This window comes from Thermobia domestica, chromosome 2 (assembly GCF_964235325.1).
Source record: "Thermobia domestica chromosome 2, izTheDome1.hap1.1, whole genome shotgun sequence".
NCBI lineage: Eukaryota > Metazoa > Arthropoda > Insecta > Zygentoma > Lepismatidae > Thermobia > Thermobia domestica.
Window position 1 is genome coordinate 238,876,073 of NC_137455.1, and position 19,574 is coordinate 238,895,646.

A 19,574-nucleotide genomic window follows, 5' to 3' on the forward strand; every position below is an offset into this window, starting at 1 on the left:
CATTTATAAATAAGTAAAAATAAAATAAAGTGCCTATTGTAAATTTTTGACTACCCAAAATTCGAGTATAAGTAACTCATGAAAGCAAATACTGACCATTTTCTGGAAATAAACATTTATTTATTTATATATTCATTCAGAAGAGAAAGTGAAATATAACTAATAAGGAAGCTGATTTGTGTAGATGTTCTTCCAATAAAATAATAAAAAAAACATGAAAAGCTGCACTATTAGTGCTGCGTTCTAAAAGCGATATAGTGGAAAATTTTCCACCAAACATCACTTACATAATATCCAAAATAGTCCCGATTATGAAAAGTTTTTTCACTTGTTTCTACAGAACAATAAAAATTTCCGATGTATATATATATATATATATATATATATATATATATATATATATATATATATATATATATATATATGTATGTGTGTGTGTGTGTGTGTGTGTGTACGTATTGTTCTATCGAATCGTCATTGTTTCTAATACATTTTTATACATAGAAATAGTAGTTTTGCAATACAAATATCTGCTCTAAGATGTTGATTATACAAAATTCCAATATTGAAATTATGATTTACGAGTACGAGGGTCACTACGAAAGTTTTGAGATAGGCATTGTTGTGGCACAGTATTTGAATTCCAACAATTGCGTTCGGTAGTGGTATCCAGGGCGAAGAAGCGACGCAAGTTTCAACTCGCCTCGCTTATCGGCGTGGCCGTATCGCCTTCACTTGTTTGTTGATGTGAGCAGTATTCGGCTGTCTAGAATTGAGCTCGAAAGGGAACAGTTTCGGGCAATGATCCTTTATGATTTCAAAAGTGATTTGAACGAGACACAAATCCTTGCTCGTTTGCAGTGGGCATTTGGAGACCTTGCTCCTTTCCGTGCTACAATTTTTTTGGAGGTTTGGTGAATTCAGAAGAGGCCGGACATCGCTTAAACATGAAGAGAGAGCTGGACGTCCAGCAAGAGCTGTGTCAGATGAAAACATTGCCGCTGTGGAACAAATGATTCGAGAAAATCCTCGAACAACTTTCAAGGACATTGAACCTACAGTGAACATTGGATCGCCAGCAGTAACAAAAATTCTTCATGATCATCTTCGGCTTAGGAAGGTTTCATCTCGTTGGGTGCCTCACACTTTGATTGAACAACAGAAGCGCATGCGTGTGGAATGGTGTGAAGAAATGCTTGCAAGATTTGATGGAGGCAATTCTCGACACGTCTCTGACTTTGTTACTGGTTATGAGACATGGATCTATCAATTTGACCTTGAAAATAAACGCTAGTCTATAGTTTCGATCTTTCCAGACGAAAATCTACCCACGAAAGTGAAGCGACCGCGAACTGTGGGGAAGAAGATTGTCGCAACTTTCTTCTCCAAATCTTGCCATGTTGCAACTGTTCCACTTGAAGAACAAAGGACTGTTACTGCTCAGTGATACTCCACTGTTTGCCTAACAAAAGTGTTCCAGAAGCTTCGGGAACGGCGTCCAAGAACTGGATTTCGTGGGATCAAGCTTCATCATGACAACGCGTCCGTACACACGGCCAACATCACATTCAGTTTTTAGAATCAATGGAGGTCAAACTTATGACTCATCCGCCCTATAGCCCTGACCTGGCCCCGTGTGATTTTTTTTTTGTTCCCCAGGATCAAAGATCGAATGCGTGGGAAGAGATTTTGCAGCCCTGAAGAAGCTGTAGTGGCTTAGTAGAATGAACTTTTAACACTTAAAGAAAAAGGCTGGCAACACTGCTTCCAAAAGTGGTTATCGAGGATGTAAAAGTGTGTACTGTGTAATGGTGAATACTTTGAGAAAATGTAAGTGTTAAATTGATTTTAAGTATGTAAGTTGTTTCACATCTCAAAACTTTCGTAGTGACCCTTGTATTAAACACAATAAAATTATTTTTCCTTATTTTCTGTTACAAAAATAACCTTCACAAGGAACTTTTATGTAGTTATTTCATTACATAGACAGGCCTACACTTGAAGAAATAGTGGAAATTTCTGTTTCTGGAATTCATAAATTCACAAAGGTTTCTTTTCAATTTCTTGTTACATTTTAAATATTAGAATGGGATATTTGTTCTCTATGAATCTGATGTATGTTTCCTGCACTTTACACACACACACACACACTCAGAGAGAGAGAGAGAGAGAGAGAGAGAGAGACAAACACTGTATATTTTTATTTCCCAACTTGGAAAATTTTCTGGTTTCCGAAAGCTAATTGGAAAATGATAATTTGTTGCTGTCTAACTTTCCTCTACAGGAATTGAATTTTATAGCTGAATGTGCAGTTAAATATAGTGGAAAATTTTCCACCAAATAACACTATACATAATATCCAAAATTGTCCGGATTATGAAAAGTTTTTTCACTTGTTTCTACACCGTGATGAAAATTTTCCGATTCATGAAAATTCCTTTCACTTGTTTCTACAGAGCAATAAAACTTTCCGATTCACAAAAAGTTATTTTACTTCTTGCTTCAAAATTATGAAAATTTTCTGACTCAAAAAGTTCTTCAATTTTTCCATACAAGACAGAAAATATTTCGATTCATGAAAAATTGTTTCACTTGTTCCTACATAGTACTGAAAATTGTCTGAGCCATAAAAATTTTTAGATTCTTTAAACGATCTTTCACTTTTTAACATTTCTGTACATGAATTCAATGAATACTGAGGAATTGTTACTTGATCACTGATATTTGTTAAGAACGGAAAATTTTCCGGAAAAATATAGAAGAAAAATTTCCACCTCACATCAGTTCTAAACAACGATGTAGGAATAAGTGGAGTATGTTTTTATGAATCGGAAAATTTTCATCACTGATTCCACATTTCAATGCAATTACGGAAAAAAACGCAAAGAATTTCATTTCTCACATTAGTGACCCCAAAGATTTGAGAACGTTGTTTATCAAGTGAATTCCCTTTAAAAAAATGATTTTTAGTCTTGAAAGTAACTGTATTTTCAATTGAAATTTCCTTCACTAGGAAACAATCTTGTATCTTTAGAATAAATTACTTACTGCATTATTTTTCTTGATCTTTTTCTTGTCAATAATAATTCTAATTAGTATATTTTTAATAGCATGTGAAATTTCAAATTAGCATTGCAAGAGGGTCCGCAGATCACTTACCGAATGAACAGGGGGTCCGCGTTATCGGAAAGTTTAAGATTCTGCGCTAGTGCATAGATCAACATGAAAGATCGATCCTCACAGTGTATTCCATTACCCAACATAATCTCACGTCCAGGAAATATAAGGGGAACGAGACCCGTACTTTTTATTATTTTTTTTCTTCGGATGAAGAAAACAAGTATAGTGAGATTTCTTGCTAAGTTTATTGTTATATATAAAACTGTACTCTTACATGTTAGAGAGTATATTTTTATATATGAACTTCCTTCCTATGCATTATGAGATGCAGAAAAAGATGAAAGGTGTAAATTCGATTTGTTTGTTTGTTTGTTTGTTAAGAAAGCATGTAACGTAAATACATGCAATGAAGCAATAGCGGTGGGCGTCAGTGTTGTATTTATGGAGAAAACAGCTGTTACAGTGTATCCATTTTTTTTCAAAGTAGTAATTTAGATAATATATATCTAAGCGATGTAAACACAAAATAGTCTATAAACTATTGCCTATATGCTTAGCGTAAGCGTCTTCGGCGCAGGAGACCCGAATTTGATTCCCGGTGGGAGCTCATATGGTTTAGATTCCACTTAAGCCGTAGATTAACGCCCCCTTAAAAAAACTATGAGAAACCTCTCCCAAAATATGTACCTACATCCGCCACTGCGAGTAGCTTTTGACTCAAGCATCGGTATACATCATACGACTCACCTAGTTGCGTAAAATGGAGTAATTTTTCATTTTATTCGCAATTTTGAATATATGTATGCACAGAATGATAATGCTGTTGCACGACTGTATAAAAATAAATGCATCAAAAACAATATATCGGTATTTTGATATGTGTATGGAGCCTCTCCCTTTTTAAATTTCGATTCAAAACCAAAATCAATCCTTTGTTATTGACAGCTTTAAAAAAAATAATAGTTCGTTTCGAAACAATTCAATATATATTTACAAAATTAATTTGGCCAACTTCACACTGATCCCTCTTTTAGACTTCCAAACTATGCTGTGCATAAGGGACGCTGTCGGTCTCTTCAGAGCAAAAACGGCAAGAGATATCGTGATGCGAATTTTTGCAATCGATTCAAAATACCAAGGATAGTTGCCATCTCCTTCGTTAACTCTCTATTCAATCCGAAAGGTGTTTAAATAAACGATTTTTAGTTTCAACCTTTATCGACATAGAATAAAAACGATAAGTGACAGCGACTAATGGCTTTTTGATATGAATTCAGCGTCCGAGTAACAGGTTCTATCTTATTACTCTGTTGCAACAAGTACTTACAGGTGCACTACTTCATGTTTGAGTATTCAATTCACATAGTTTGGAAGTCTTAGTTCCACACTGTGAAACGATATTCACTTATTTTCAAAATTTCGATTCAAGGCCCAAGCATATCTTTATATATATATATATATATATATATATATATATATATATATATATATATATATATATATATAACGTGTGTTTGTGTGTCTGTATAAATTATCTATATACACATGTATTATCTAAAAGTTTATTTTTATATTTTTCAAACAAACGATGGCTTTAGATTTTGAATTCGCCGAGTCGAGACAGCATTTTCTTCATACGAGTAGAGACAGACTTAAATTTCGACTCGTCTTGTGCGCGTTCCTAGTTTTGAATCAAATTTTGAAAATTGAGGATAGGGTGAAGTATGAGCTTTATTTTTTAAATATTTCGTTTTTGTTTGTGAAATAAATTATTATTTCTTCAAAAGAATCAATCACAAATAGAATACAAATGATTGATTTTGGCTTTGAATCGAAATTTAGAAGGGGACAATTTCACACATGTGCATCTGACGTATTTCTAATTGTTTTGAGTGCTTTAACATATTTTAATGTGTTATAAAATTTGCTAGGGATTCACACGAGACAAGATTTCTGGCTGTCTCGTCTCGAAAATGTGCTGTAAAAGTGATGTTTAGACTCGAAAAATGTATATTTTTCTATTGGAAGAGTCGTGTCTCGACTCGAATTTTGTCAGGAAAATCCTGTCTCGACTTGTCTCGTGCGCATCCCTAAAATTTGCACTGTCTATTGACTTTGTCAGTCATCAACCGTTGCCAAGCTACTTCTGTTAACTACCGAAAGTTAGTTTCGACAATGCTGTATAACAGCGTTTCCCAACCTTTTTCAACTTGCGGCACACTACGGGTCTAACTTGAATTCTCGCGGCACACTCATAGGTATTATTATTATTATTATTAGTATTATTATTATTATTATTATTATTTGTAAATAGAAATTACCGTCGTATTTGTTTTCTTTCATTACTGACCTCCTTCTCACAAAGAAGAAAGCTCGATCACTGGTTTTCCTCTATCGTAAATCATTATACTTACTTTTCATTCAAATTAAAAAATAGAAAACAATTCCAATGAAATACAGAACTCAGTCTTTTAAAAAATACACTTTCTTTTTCGAAGAATGTATCCAACCTTTCACAAGGAAGATAACTAAATTACGAACGAACAAACAAATCTCTTGTACTTTTAAAACAGAATTGCGGTAATTTGTATGAGTGTTTGCTTTGTCGAAAGGATAGAATGAAATTTTAAGATTTCAAATTACGAAATAATCTGTAACAATAAAAAAACAGTAATGGTCATAACAATGATAATTAACACTTTTTTCAACATTAAAAATGAAGAGATAAGTAACACAGTGTGAAACTTATAATTTATTAACATGGTTAATATACGTCACAATTTTAAATATTAATAAAATTCTGTTTTCAAAACACAATCTATGTAGTAGTAATGTATGTACAATAATATATAACAATTACAGTATTTTTTTCATTGTAGAGGTTCACAGTAATGTGAAATTTAAATACGCATATTTCCTGTTTTGGTATTAGGTTCCTATATAATTAATTTTATTTTCATTTCCTCGCGGCACACCAGCGGCCTATTCGCGGCACACCGGTTGGTAAACGCTGCTGTATAATATGGTCAGTTTCTACAATGCTGTTGTATAATCGTTATTTCAAAATGATGAATCAACATACTTGAAGCAGCATATGATATGAAGAAGTGCCATAATTTTAGTAAGGTCGGGAATATATAACGCATCCTAATTTTTCAGAATTGAAATGGTAATAAAATGTTCGGCTTATATTACGGCCAATACGGTATTTGGTTTATCATAATGCGAGCTTGAGTTGTATATGATGAAAAAGCAAAGATCAGGAAGAGAACGTCACTTGTTTTCCATATTTAATAACAAAGGTAATTATTGACAGCACGCAAATTTGATTATTGCGGGTTCAGAAACCACAATAATTCTGTGGTAGAAATTCTACTTTGAAGACCAAGCCAAATAACGAGTTTGATACTAGACAGTGTATTTTAAAATCGTTTGTTTGGAGAATGTGAGAACGAGTCTATATGAGACGTGTGGCTACATGCTTATCTGCATCCTAACTAGGGCTGTGCGATATTTCGATATATTGATCCATCCATAAGATATTTTCGAACATCTAAACATCAATACCGAAATATTTTCCGAATCGATGTTTTCGGTAATTGATATTTTCAATATTCAATGTTTTCGATTTTTTTTTTTTTATATATTTCAATATCTTTCCATATTTCTGTTTTTCGTTTTTCTTATAACATGTTTGATGTTGCCATATAGATAGTCTACCACTGATGGAATAGGTCACGAATTTCGTGTAACATGACTCGGAAGACACACTGCAATCAGACCCAGAAAGACCCATGACTGAGAAACCACGACCAATCATCCGGAGTGACCCGATGATTCGATAGAACCCGAGATGGAACGTTGTCATATACATGAGAAGTGTGTGTGAGGCTGCTAATGCAGTTCTAATAAACCTGATTCTCTCCTCTCTTATCGCCTTTTCACTAAATATAATTTTATTTTTCGCTTGTTTGCTTCCTTGTGTCAAGCGTTGCACTGAAAGATAACTACAACGCTTATAAGGGTACCAACATTCAAAATCGCAAAGAAAAGATAAGTCACATGTTTCTCTTATGAGAGATTGTTAATGTTTAATCGACCTGTAAAGCTTCTTGTTTAGAACATAAAAAATTACCGCTGAGGTTAATCAGTTTTTGTTAAAAAATTTGTATAGGCTATAATCAAAAACCACATGCTTGAAGACGAATAAACATGAAATTATATTTGAAATATTCAAAACATGGTATATTGATTAAGAAATGACACATCAAGAATCGGGCAAATGAATGTTCTAGCCCAACCAGTGAACATCATTAATGAAGTATAAATAAAATTTTTGCAAGTAATTCTGCAGAGCTATTTCGGTTGATTCTCAGTCACCAGGTGTATCCGAGTTTCCGGATATGATTGGGTCTCCGGGTTCGTTCAGTCACCGAATCAGACCGAGTCTGAGAAGCGAACCCGCACCCGGATGACTCAGACAAAAGTCGAGACCCAAGTGGCCCATGTCCCATTCCATCACTGCTATATGCATAATCGAATAGTCCGATTTCTCAGTAATGCTTTAATTCAACAACACTTTTGGTTGCTTTCTGGATAATTTTTACTTTCCAGTAACGATAAGAGAAGAAAACATGGTGACTGTAATGGAAGTGTATGATCATGATAGAATTGGCGGAATGAGAATGCTTTTGGAAATGGAAAAGCCCCGAGAAAACTGCGGCTACAGTGTTTTCCACCACAAATTTGCGTTGGCGGGATCAAACCAGGGATGCCTGACACTAGAGGTGAGCGTTCTACCAGTGACCCATCGTATCATCCTTCAAGCGACAAAGATTGATTGAAATTGGAAGTGATTACTTATCTTATTAAAATCTTATGATCTCAGTCTCTAAGCGTCTATATAGTTGGGAAAGTGTACAGATTCTTATACGAACAACACTCGAACAAAGAAAGGGCTTGGAAATTCAAAAGTGGAGAAGAGTAAAACATTTATTTTAGTTTGTCTTTTGATAGTAAATGCACAAATTTGACATGTGTCCTCAAACGAGCACATACAGCGCACAAAGGGACTACGATAAAAAGAGACGATTAAAAAAAAAGTTGATGAGGCTAAGTACACTTCGAGAAATAAATGCATTTCATTCATTGTCAATTGCGAGTAATCTTGAGAAGATTAATAAATTAACTGATGATGCTTTTGAATACAAAATATCGTGTTTGAGGAAATTTCAGAAATACAATTAATAACTTTTTAAATTAAAGATAACAAGCAAGTGTAAACAATCCTTGGTTTAGTTTTATGTATTTATTTAGTTAAATATTTTTACATAATTTCATAAGATCAGTATAGCGGTGTAAAGACTAACTCGGAGGTTTTTTTGCTGTCAGGGGTGAGCGGTTTATCCAATCTAATCCAGTCCATTTACATGAGTTTTATGGATGCAGTAATAAGACATTGAAACAATATTGTTTCCCCTCAACAACACGCGGCGAGTTGTCATAACATGTAGCTGCATTTGCTCGCTTGAAAACCGTATTGATTGTATTTATCAAATTTGAAACCAAAAGTTTCTAATCGCAGTTTCAGAGTTACATAATTATTCTAAATTGTTCATAAATGTTCCTGAGAAACCCTTGAGTGGTTGGTATTTGTTTCCACATATAATGTGTAACAGAAAGGTGCGTGTGAATGTATAGTTATATATATTGTGTGTGTGTGTGTGTGTGTGTTTGGTGTTTAGAGAGAAACTCACAAGACGGTCGTGTCCAGTGTCTTCAGAAGGATGTTTTTCCTCCCCTCAAGGACAGTGAAACGAATTGGAGGGAGAAACGAAATTGGACACTTGGAAAGAAAACAGATGTGAAAGAAAACGGGGGAAAACTGTGGGTTCGGTTAAACTGAATATGTCCATTATTATAATACCCAGAATAACGAAAACATTTTGCTTAAATTAAGTTGGTTCACAACAATGGTTGGTTTACAAACTTATAACAATGGAAAGAATAAATTGTAGTAAAAATTTCATCTAAAAACTCATAGATCACTTGGTCCTGTACTAAATGACAGAATTTCAGAGACCTAGAACAAGCGATGACGCGAGAGGTATCTAATTCCTCTACAACAATTAAAAGCTTACAACAATGGAAAGAACAAAATATCGAAAAATGATTACCTTATGAATCATACACTACATTACGGTATACCAAATGCCGAAATTTCAGAATCTTAGAATAAACGATAACGGGAAAAGCATTGGATTCCTTCAACAATCAAAAGTTTACAACAATGGAAAGAACAAAAAGCTGTAAAATTTTCGCCTTGAGGTTCATATATTACTTCATTTTGTACTCAGTGACAGAATTTCATTGTCCTTGTGCAAACGATAACGGGAAAGGGATCAGATTTCTCCACAACAATTAAAAGGTTACAACAATGGGAACGAAAATACATAATAAAATTTTCGCCTTCATATTCATACATTACTACATTCTTTGCTAAATGCCAGAATTTCAAAGTCCTAGAACAAGTAGGAACTCGAGAAGCATTGGATTACTCTCCAACAATTAAAAGCTTACAACAATGGAAAGAACAAAATTTAAAAAAATGTTAACTTTTGATTCATATATTACATCACGCTATACTAAATGCCAAATTTCAGTGTCCTAGAACAAATGATAACGGGAGAAGTATAGGATTTCTCTGCAACAATTAAAAGCTTGCAACAATGGAAAGAACAAAATGTCGAAAAATTGTCACCTTGGAACCTATAGACTACATCATGCTGTACTAAGTACCAAAATTCCAGAGTCCTAGAACAAATGGTAAGGGGAGAGGCATTGAATTCCTCTGCAACAATTAGTTGAACTCAACAATGAACGAGTCAGCAATTCGAAAATCTGCACGGAACAATTGCTGCGTATAGTCATTATCTTCAAACAGACTGACAGTGAAGAACATAGTTCAGTATTTGTCTTCAAACAGATTGACAGTGAAGAACATAGTTCAGTATTTGTAAAAGTTATTAGTTATTTTTGTGAATATTAATTAACATTGAAAAGATAGGGCGATAGCAACGCCATCTCTTATCACAGAAACAAACTTTTTGTGGCTTTAGACCATCCTTAAGTGTTCTGCCATCATATTTTCATTCGAGCATTTCATTCCTACGTTTACTTTCGGCTTCTACAGTCCTAATACTTTGTTCTAATCTTTTATTATTTTCGCGACATTCTTTTTGTACAGCGTCTAACTTCTGACCTAATTCACTCTTTAACTCGACAAAATTCTCCTTATTTTCATCTGCTTTTTGTTCTAATCTATCCAACTGGGCGCGGTTCTGTGTGCTTTTCTTTTCTAATCTAGCAAAATTATTTTTATTGTCTCTCTTGAATACTTGAAAAAGTGAATCTATCTTAGTAACCAAATCTACTTCGTGGATGTGCATCTTGAACAGAATAAAATAAATTATCGTTAAAACGTATGACTAAATTCATCTGAAAGATTTTTTTTTTCAGATTATTGGTTCTAAGCTGGACAAGAAATGGTATATTAAAGTATTAAACTTACGAGTATTCGAACACTAACGGTCTCGACTCGTGTCATTAGTTGTGGTGGTATATATCCTATAGCAGTAGCTGTTCGAGCACCAACGGTCTCGATTCGGGTTCCTGTATTAAAGTTACATATATTTTGTAACGGTAAGTGTTCAAGCACCAATAGTCGGGATTTGAGTCGTTAGTTCGGGCGCCATTTATTCTGTAACCGCTTTCCAGAACTGTCCCCCTGCTGTCCAACTAACGAGTATTTTCAGGAGATCTGAACTTACCTGGTTAAGACTAATATAAAATTACACTTCACATTTTACGGCGTGATAGCTCTTTAGTTTTGTATCACATAATATGTATGTGGATGAAATATTATATTTGGGGGTTCACCACAAATACTTTTCTCACACCACTCACCAATGCACGTGGGGATTAACACTGTGGGGTAACACTGAAGTAATCCCACGTCGTAAGTTCCTGGCTGCTGCGAGAAAAATCCATAGAAAGTTGTCCGTAGTGTCCAGGAGAATGAGTGCAGATCGTCGCACTACATAATTAGGACATTGGTGGGCCCGTTAACTAATTATACCCACAGGACCTGCGGACCCGGGACTTCACTAAACGGGGGCTGGCCGCAATACCAATCCTTGAGCTGTCATTAAACTTGTGCCCCTTTACTTAATTCTGTAGCGAATTCCGCAAATGAGTTGGCTATTTTCACACGCGGAGAAAGAGTCCAGGTGCTCTAGATGTAAGCTGGATTGACCGACTGGTCAATGTTGGCAGTTCATTTTAAAATATAATTAGGTTAAGCCACCTGTATGGATATGAAAATTAAATGTCGAAAGAATTTGCATTAATTCACATTTCACTGGCAACAATGCAGAATAACACGATAACTGACCGTGAGAGCTTTTAGATAAAACTGGCTGAACGATGTGGTTGGCGCCGGTGAGTCGTTCACACACTTGGCTGTCTGCTCTGGCCTGCCGCAGTATTTCCATAAATAATTGAAGAAAGCATTTAATTCAGTTCTAAATAAGTATAGAACGTAATCTTTGCATATTAATGAGTAAGGATAAGGAAGAAACACTGAGGATCCAAGTAATAGAAATACAATCATCATACATATATTTCAGATAATGAATGTGGTCTTTGTTACTCACTAAAATTCTCTCACGGTGAAAAAACATTTCAGATATATGTATGGGTGAACGATGAAAGACTTGTTCTTGATTCATGGGAAAGAATTCAGTTACTTGCAGCTCCCACCGAAGAAAAGAAGTTATGTACGTCGGAAAAATAAAGTATAAATTGAAGAATGCTTTCTGTCTTTCCAAAATATACAGAGCGTCCAGAAAAATTACTTATATAACCTGGTGACGGTTATAACCCTACGCTTGTAAACATAACATGCAGATATTACTTCGAATTTAATTCTATCGCTTGCAGAAATTTGTTCTTTATAAATATGTCTTTTCGTGCAAAGCATTGAATTTTACCTCTAAATTTCCAAAATGTGGTGCGCCAAAAGTAAACTAGCACCATTATTTGTTGTTATTTTAGTATATCTTACCTTAATACCTTAAATTACTCCTTTTTTTAAAAATAAAATCGCTCAAACCGTCCTCAGGCGGCTTCAAAGCGGAACACCATCGAAGAAAACCACATGTTTGTTTGTTACATGGGAGGGATAATTCAACAAGTCCTTCCAGTTGACCTGCTGAAAAAGAAAGCGATGTTGCAATTTTCACCCTCTTGCTTAGTGATTCTTCAGTAGTCTTCGCAGAAAGACAGTTTTATCTAGTTTTTTCGTTACTTTTGTTTTCGTTGCATCCTTCTCCTCCTGTCTCCCTTAGCTTGAAGGGCATAGGTATGGGAAGTTAAACTGAAATATTTCATTTAATTTGAATTCAATTTGGATAAGTTATAATGTAAAGAAAAAAGAAATCAATTATAAGGCCAGTTTTAGACGAAAGCATTTATCGTAGCATTTCTCGTAGCAGATGTGCTGCCAAAAATCTCGTATAATATTCTATGGCATCAAAAGTGTATTGTGCTTTTACACGGTAGCATTTTGATAAGCATTTTGTCGTGACGTAGCAAACAAATCACTGGAAAAAAGCGCAATTATGGCTCCAAAACTAAAAACAGATATTTCAGTCACTATTTCTTCTAAAGCCCGTTTTTGCATATGCTTGCTATGATACAAAGGACTTTTAACGGTGCAGTTATACTATACAGATCCATAGATTTTAAAGTTTACAAAAGAAATTTCTAATATTTTAATAGAGTAGTGTATAATTAATGGAAATATGGTGTGCACTTACATCTGAGATGCATATTTACGTGGAAATATAGAAATGCACGTAATCTTCAATAAGCTGCAATAAAAATTTTGGAAAGTCTGTAATTTCCCCATTTTGTATCGTGAACAGAATCCAACCAACCCTTCGGAGCTTCTAACCCGTTCCCACTACTACCGCTACTACTCCTATTCCAAGTACTACTACTGCCCGATCCTACCCCTCCTCCTACTGCTACTACTCTTACCATTACTATACCTACTCCTACTGTTAACTATTACTAAGTACTCCTACTTCTACTCTTACTACTACTTACTCCTCCTACTACTTACTCCTCCTACTACTAGCCTACTTACTACTACTACTACTACTATTACTACCACTACTACTTACTCCTCCTACTACTAATACTCCTCCTACTACTACTATTTATAGTATGGATCCGTATAGTAAAACTACACGTTGTCAGCTGTCTCGAAGAAGACCTGTTAAAGTGAACCTGCACCTGAGAATGTAAGAGTACACCTCAAAAATGATTGCTGAAGGTACAATAAATGAAACCAGAAAGTATTTTTTTAAATGAATTTCTGTGTGGATCCGTATAGTGAAAATGCAGGCTTTTAACTTTGTACAAACTAGGATGTTCCTCATATTTTTTAATCAACATAATAATAGTATCCCTACTCCAACTCATTTTTCTTTACTACAATTCAATTTCCCACACAAAACAAAGAGCATGGATATTTGACACAAAATATTTCGCTTCCTTTTAACACACCACTGCGCTGGAATCGGAGCAGAAATGCTACGAAATAGAGCAGGTTCTATCGACAAAAAATGCCATAGGATATGCCATGGCATGGGAAATGCTATAGCATTTGCTACTTTACACGGTAGGATATCGATGATACGATTTTTTCTACGAGAAATGCTACGATAAATGCTTCCTCTAAAACTAGCCTTAGTTTCGTGATATGTGCTTGTTCTACTCTTAAATGTAGCAAATTGTTAATATTGTGTAACTTCAATAAGGATAACGCTTGTACGAATCAAACATGTTAAGTGGTTCGTCCCTTTCCTCCCCTCCCCACGTACGGCATCAGTGCCGCAAAAACCCGATGAGAAAAAAAAATAGTCTTTCTTTGCCACCCCCAGAAATCCGTCCTTGACCGCCCCTGTCCATACTATTATATTGAATTCCTTTAATGATCGTTGTGTTAGTGATATTATTATTATTATTATTATTATTATTATTATTATTATTATTATTATTATTCCATAATATATCCATCGATAATATAATTTTAGCGATGGCAACAACGTATCACCTCGACACCAAACACGTGCCATTTGTGGCTTATTTGGAATGTTATTCATCAGGTCGGTTAGGATAAATTTTCTGCTTGAGTACAAAGGAAGCCGATTGGGGACCAATAGAACGTCCCCATCGTTTACTCTTAACTATTCATCATAAAGATTTCTTATTCTCATGCTTTCTCTCCTCTTCACTAAATACTGGAAAGTTTTTTACTGGAGTTGTTTCACTTACGTGTGCAGATTGACTAAGGAGGGATGAGGATCTTCCAAAGTTTACACGCACATGAACTTGTTTTCATCCTTGTATTGCTATTAATTTGTTAGTTTTTTAACATACTTTATCTAGAATTACCCTTCTTTCATTTCCCTCGTTGATTCATAACTGTTAATCCCAAATATTCCGTATTTTCAGGCTTTCCTTGCTCTCCAGTAGATGGGTGTTCGTGTGTATTGTATGAGCAAAATTAGGGCTAATGTCCCGCAGATGGCAGCCCAGAATAAAACACACGTGGTCTTCTGCAGTTATTTTACTATACCTTATTTACAATTACTCCTGTCATATTTCCGGCGTGTACTTTTCACTGTTAAATATTTCTAATTTTTATGCTTCCTTTGCTCTTTCCTGCATCCGTATGCATCTGTATAATATTACAGTGCAAAATCCAAGGATTTTATAAAATAGAGGATTTGCCTATATGTATCTTCATCCTATTAAATGAATGAAGCCAAAAGCAACTTGAGTATCGGTGTGATTGGCTACTTTCGTTTCCGCCATCGTCTGATTGGCTACTTTCGTTTCCGCCATGATTGTTGGCTCAAAACATTGCGATCTTATTGTGCGGAGTGGGCAGAGTAGGGGTGGTGAAACTGTGACGTATGGCTTCAAGATTTTGTTGTAAGGGCAGATCCTGTATTTTATAAGATCCTTGGCAAAATCAGTAGTTGCAAACTATGTACTACTCAGAAATTACTAAAGCAATGAATCCTTACGGTATTACGTTAATGAAATTTTAGAGGGGCTTTCGGGGTGATGACTCCTAACAAAGACATCTCGGAAGATTTTGACTCGAACAGTGACTACAATCGGTTCTTATAGGTTTCTGTCTCAGTCACTTGGAGGTGTTTATGCCTTTGGTGGTAAATACTCCACTTTTCACACACAACTTTATTGTTTAAAAAAATGATTTACTTACGTTACGAAACAGCTAAGGAGGTTCGAAGCTCCGCAGGGCTCGTTTTATTCCACCTTTACCCCGTGATACTATCGCGAGACATTACGTCACGATTGGGTGGAGCAACTTCAATATGATTCCTAAACTGCTCCGGGAACCGGGTCAGATGAACCAGCTGCAGTCACTGTCCGAGTCCGAGTTGCCCACATGGCCCTCGAATTTTAAACAAAACTCATACAAAAATACTCCCCTGCGTACTATCTCATTCTTTATATTGATGGAAAATGCGTTTCCTTTTGCACAGCAGACACTGAGTGAAGAGCTCCACTACTAGTTTCCATATTGACTTCAGGAGGTCTGAGATAAATACAATGTGGACGTATGGCATAAAAATTGCAGTGTATTGAACAGGAACCAAATTTTGCTAGGTTGCTATTAAAAGCATGAATGCCATCTAACCGAACTAGGGCATGAGCGCAGCAGGGGGATCCTCAGGGAGCAGATGCATCACCAAAGGTGGGTATACGCGTAAACAAAAATAGTGGAAAAACTTTATATCGCATAAAATACATACTTTGTGTGTTGCACAGCTTTGTGGCACTTATATTATCATTTTGTGTACTGACTGACATGGCTCTTTACTTCTTCATATCTTTCTTATAGCGTACTATGTGTTAAAGAGCACAGTTTTCATTTCGTATTGTTCATGTAGGATGTAAAATCTCGATGTATTTTCACTGTGTAGTTTACAAATTTATCTTCCCTCCCTGCCACACACAATGGGGTAGCACCCAAAATTTTGTCCATTTCAGTATATCCAGTTCTGATGCAACTCCTCTCTTATTAGTTTGCGCTCTATATTTTGTATTTCCCTCCATTACCGTCCTACGTCCTAGGATACGTCCTAGGTTAGTCAATAAGACAGTGGGTTTGAAACATTGTCATATTAGGCTCTATTGCTTGTTTACATAATATTACATCAAGCTGCGAATTCATATAATCCAGAATTTAAATTTGTTTTTCTCCATAATTAATTGATCCTCACTGATGACTCTTATTACCTTTTTTGTTACTCTCATGCTGGCATTTCATGTGATTCAGTTCATTTCTTCGTACATTTTGCACTTCGGGTCGCCATTTGCGCGGCTTTATGCACAGAATCAAAACGGCATGGGATCGAAAGCAATTATCTGGATACGATCGAAATAATAATAATAATAAAAAAGACTTTATCTTATCACGCAATATTAAGTAACTATCATTTTCTTGAAGGTACATAAGGGGAAACCGTCACACGATCGAAACGGTGTACGACTGACAGTTTATAGGGTCAACACTGTTCGGAATATATACATATCCCGCACCTTGAATTTGGAGATATAAAGAAATGCGAAATAAATAATTCTGTCAGTTGATTAAAACTTTTCGTTACCGACGAAATAATTGTATGATTCTTTACAGTGATACAAGTTTTATGTGTGACAAGTTAGAGTACACCAGGGTGTCCACCCACCGGGAAAAACCGGGAAATAGCCGGGAATTTCATGAACCGGGAAAAATCCGGGAATAAGCCGTGAATTTCTCCAAAGAACCGGGAAACACAACGATAATAGCTAAAGAAGGCCGAAAGTTAAAAACGCAAGGCGTAGCTCAATTGTTTTCTACCGATAAGTCACTGGGCGCTTCTGAATTCATGATTCGTTGGGTCGGTTCCAGTGTCATCTGGTCGGTATCCACCGTTTGGGGCGTCCGAATTCAGCATCAATGGTGAATCGCAAGTGAACGTGGCAACGGTGAAATAGGCTCTCGCTTGAATCCTACGTTGTGGTTTGCTTATCGACCATGTTTTGTATTTTTTTAAAAATAATAGAGTTGTGATGCGTCAAAGGGGGTTGTTTGAAACCTGAAAGAGAGCTGTGTGTAGTCAACAATCATGTGTGCGGTCTTTTGTTCTGGCCTTGGTCTTTTAAGAAAAAAAATATGGAATTATTTAACTATAATTCAACTTTAAGTAGCACGAATTGTTTCTTTGATATATTCTGTATTATTTTTTTGTTTAAAATGAATAGCAATGTAAAGATGAATGCGAATAGTAAATGGCGGGAATGAGATTGTCTAGTTGGCAGTTATAATTGCTTGTTTAGTAATAGGTCTGGTTCTACAATCTCCTGATATCTTTAACCATCAGATAAGTTAGCAAGATGTTGCAGCAGTAGTTCTCATTTTACATAATATATTAATATTGTGATCACTTATCATCCCGTTCTTATCTGACATTTAAGCGGCATCAGGAGGTTGTAAGACTGGTCCTCATAAAACATTTATTGATGGCATACAAGTTTATTGAGTATCTTTAAAGCTGGTTTTAAAAATACTTCAAATGTACGGATGTGAGCACATATGTAAAACGAAAGCAGTTTTCAGGCGCGGAATGCCAAAATAAAGGAGGGCATTAATTTTCTGGATTAGGCAAAAGTTACTTCTGCATCACGAAGTGACTAAGAAAGACAAAATAGTCAGTAAGAAAGTCATTAGTCCATTTTTTTTTTTTTTATTACGCGTGGTAACATCAGCACAATAAGTACAATAAGTAGAAGGAAGGGAATAAGTACAATAAGTAGAAGTAGTCATTATTCTCTTAACAATATGAATAGCAGTAGAAAGGCTTTTGTTACAGTGATTCCACACCACAGAAAATAAATAAATTGTTCACGAACATGTGTGAAACTGAGCGAGTGTGGGATTGCGTCTGATGAGCAATCGTCACTCCGGTTCCGGCAATAATCCACTTTAACGTAAGCGAAATATTAAAGTTTCTTGCACAAATTCTTGCGGGCCAATCTATACAAACTGTGATAGTAAGTACAAACATAAATAACGAAACAAATCTGACCTAACCCAACTTAACCAAAACTGACCTTATCTAACCAAAATTAGGCATTTTTTTTTAAAAAAGCAACATTTTTTGGTAAGAAATTCTGGCGCCTATCAGGCCGACATATGCCGAGATATTATTATGGTTTCTTATTATTTTTTATTGCCTAATACAGTGGAAAAATCAGCTGGAGGACTTTCATTTGCGTTGTGAATGGATTAACTCATGTTGCGTTTAAGAAGTCGTCCAAAACTAATAGTCATCAAAGTTCATCCACCGATCATTGTTATAAAAACTCGTCCAACACTAATAGTAAGCAAAGTTCATCCACCGATCATTGTCAAGCGTCAACTTCTGCTTCTTCGACTGAGAATGACACATCTTTTTCTTGTCAGTCAGGCAGTATTCATTCTACTTCTTAACCGAGTATTAAACGTTACCTATTAGGAGATTCAGTTACTAAAGCTGAGGTGCCGTGGTGTTCACAAATTGTGATGAACCATATGTCTCTCCAAGAAGCTGAGCGTTATGCATCAACATTTAAATTGATGTTTTCTGACAGTAATATTGCAGAAAAAATGCAATTTCATCGAACTGAAGTGGGGTACACAGAAGTGTTTGGATTAGCACCCTATATCGAGCGAGAACTTCAGAGGTTATTAAAAGACTATACCTACGTTGAGATCTGTTTCGACGAATCATTGAATAAAGTTTCTCAGAGGCAACAAATGGATTTACATGTACGATTTTGGGATTCAAATAAATCTCTTGTTACAAGATACTTTACATCTGTTTTTCTCAGATACTCAACAGTGTCAGATTTGTTAAAAGGTATCAGTGAAAAGGTATCTTCGGACGTTTTAAAGAAACTCATTCAGGATGGGCCAAGTGTCAATTTTAAACTATTGTCAGATTTGCAACTTGAACTACAACATACGCCGGAAAGTCCAGTGTTGTTAAGCATTGATAGTTGCGGTCTTCATGTAGTTAATGGGGCGTTCAAAACCGACATGCAGAAGACAGATTGGGACTTAGTGGGGTTTTTACGTGCTTTGTATTATTTATTCAAAGACTCGCCAGCACGAAGGTCGGACGACACTTATTACACTGAATCTGATATTTTCCCAAAGAAGTTTTATGCTGTTAGATGAGTAGAAAATAGTGACGTTGCATCTTAAGCCTTATTAATCTTATATATATATATATATATATATTTGCGTGTGTCAAGAAGGACAA

The 19,574-nt window shown here is 35.5% G+C and overlaps 1 protein-coding gene across 7 annotated transcripts in view; it reads left to right on the forward strand.

Moving 5' to 3' along the window:
- LOC145678409 (structural maintenance of chromosomes protein 5-like) overlaps positions 1–19,574 on the forward strand; it is a 1,106,524-nt gene that overhangs the window by 41,261 nt on the left and 1,045,689 nt on the right. Inside the window, exon 1 of one of the 7 annotated variants that reach the window (XM_081748527.1) lies at positions 15,807–15,979. The exons of the other annotated variants lie outside the window; for them this stretch is intronic. The gene's annotated coding sequence lies outside the window, so the exon portion shown is untranslated. Of the gene's footprint in view, positions 1–15,806; positions 15,980–19,574 lie in introns of those variants that run through there. 7 annotated transcript variants of the gene reach the window in all.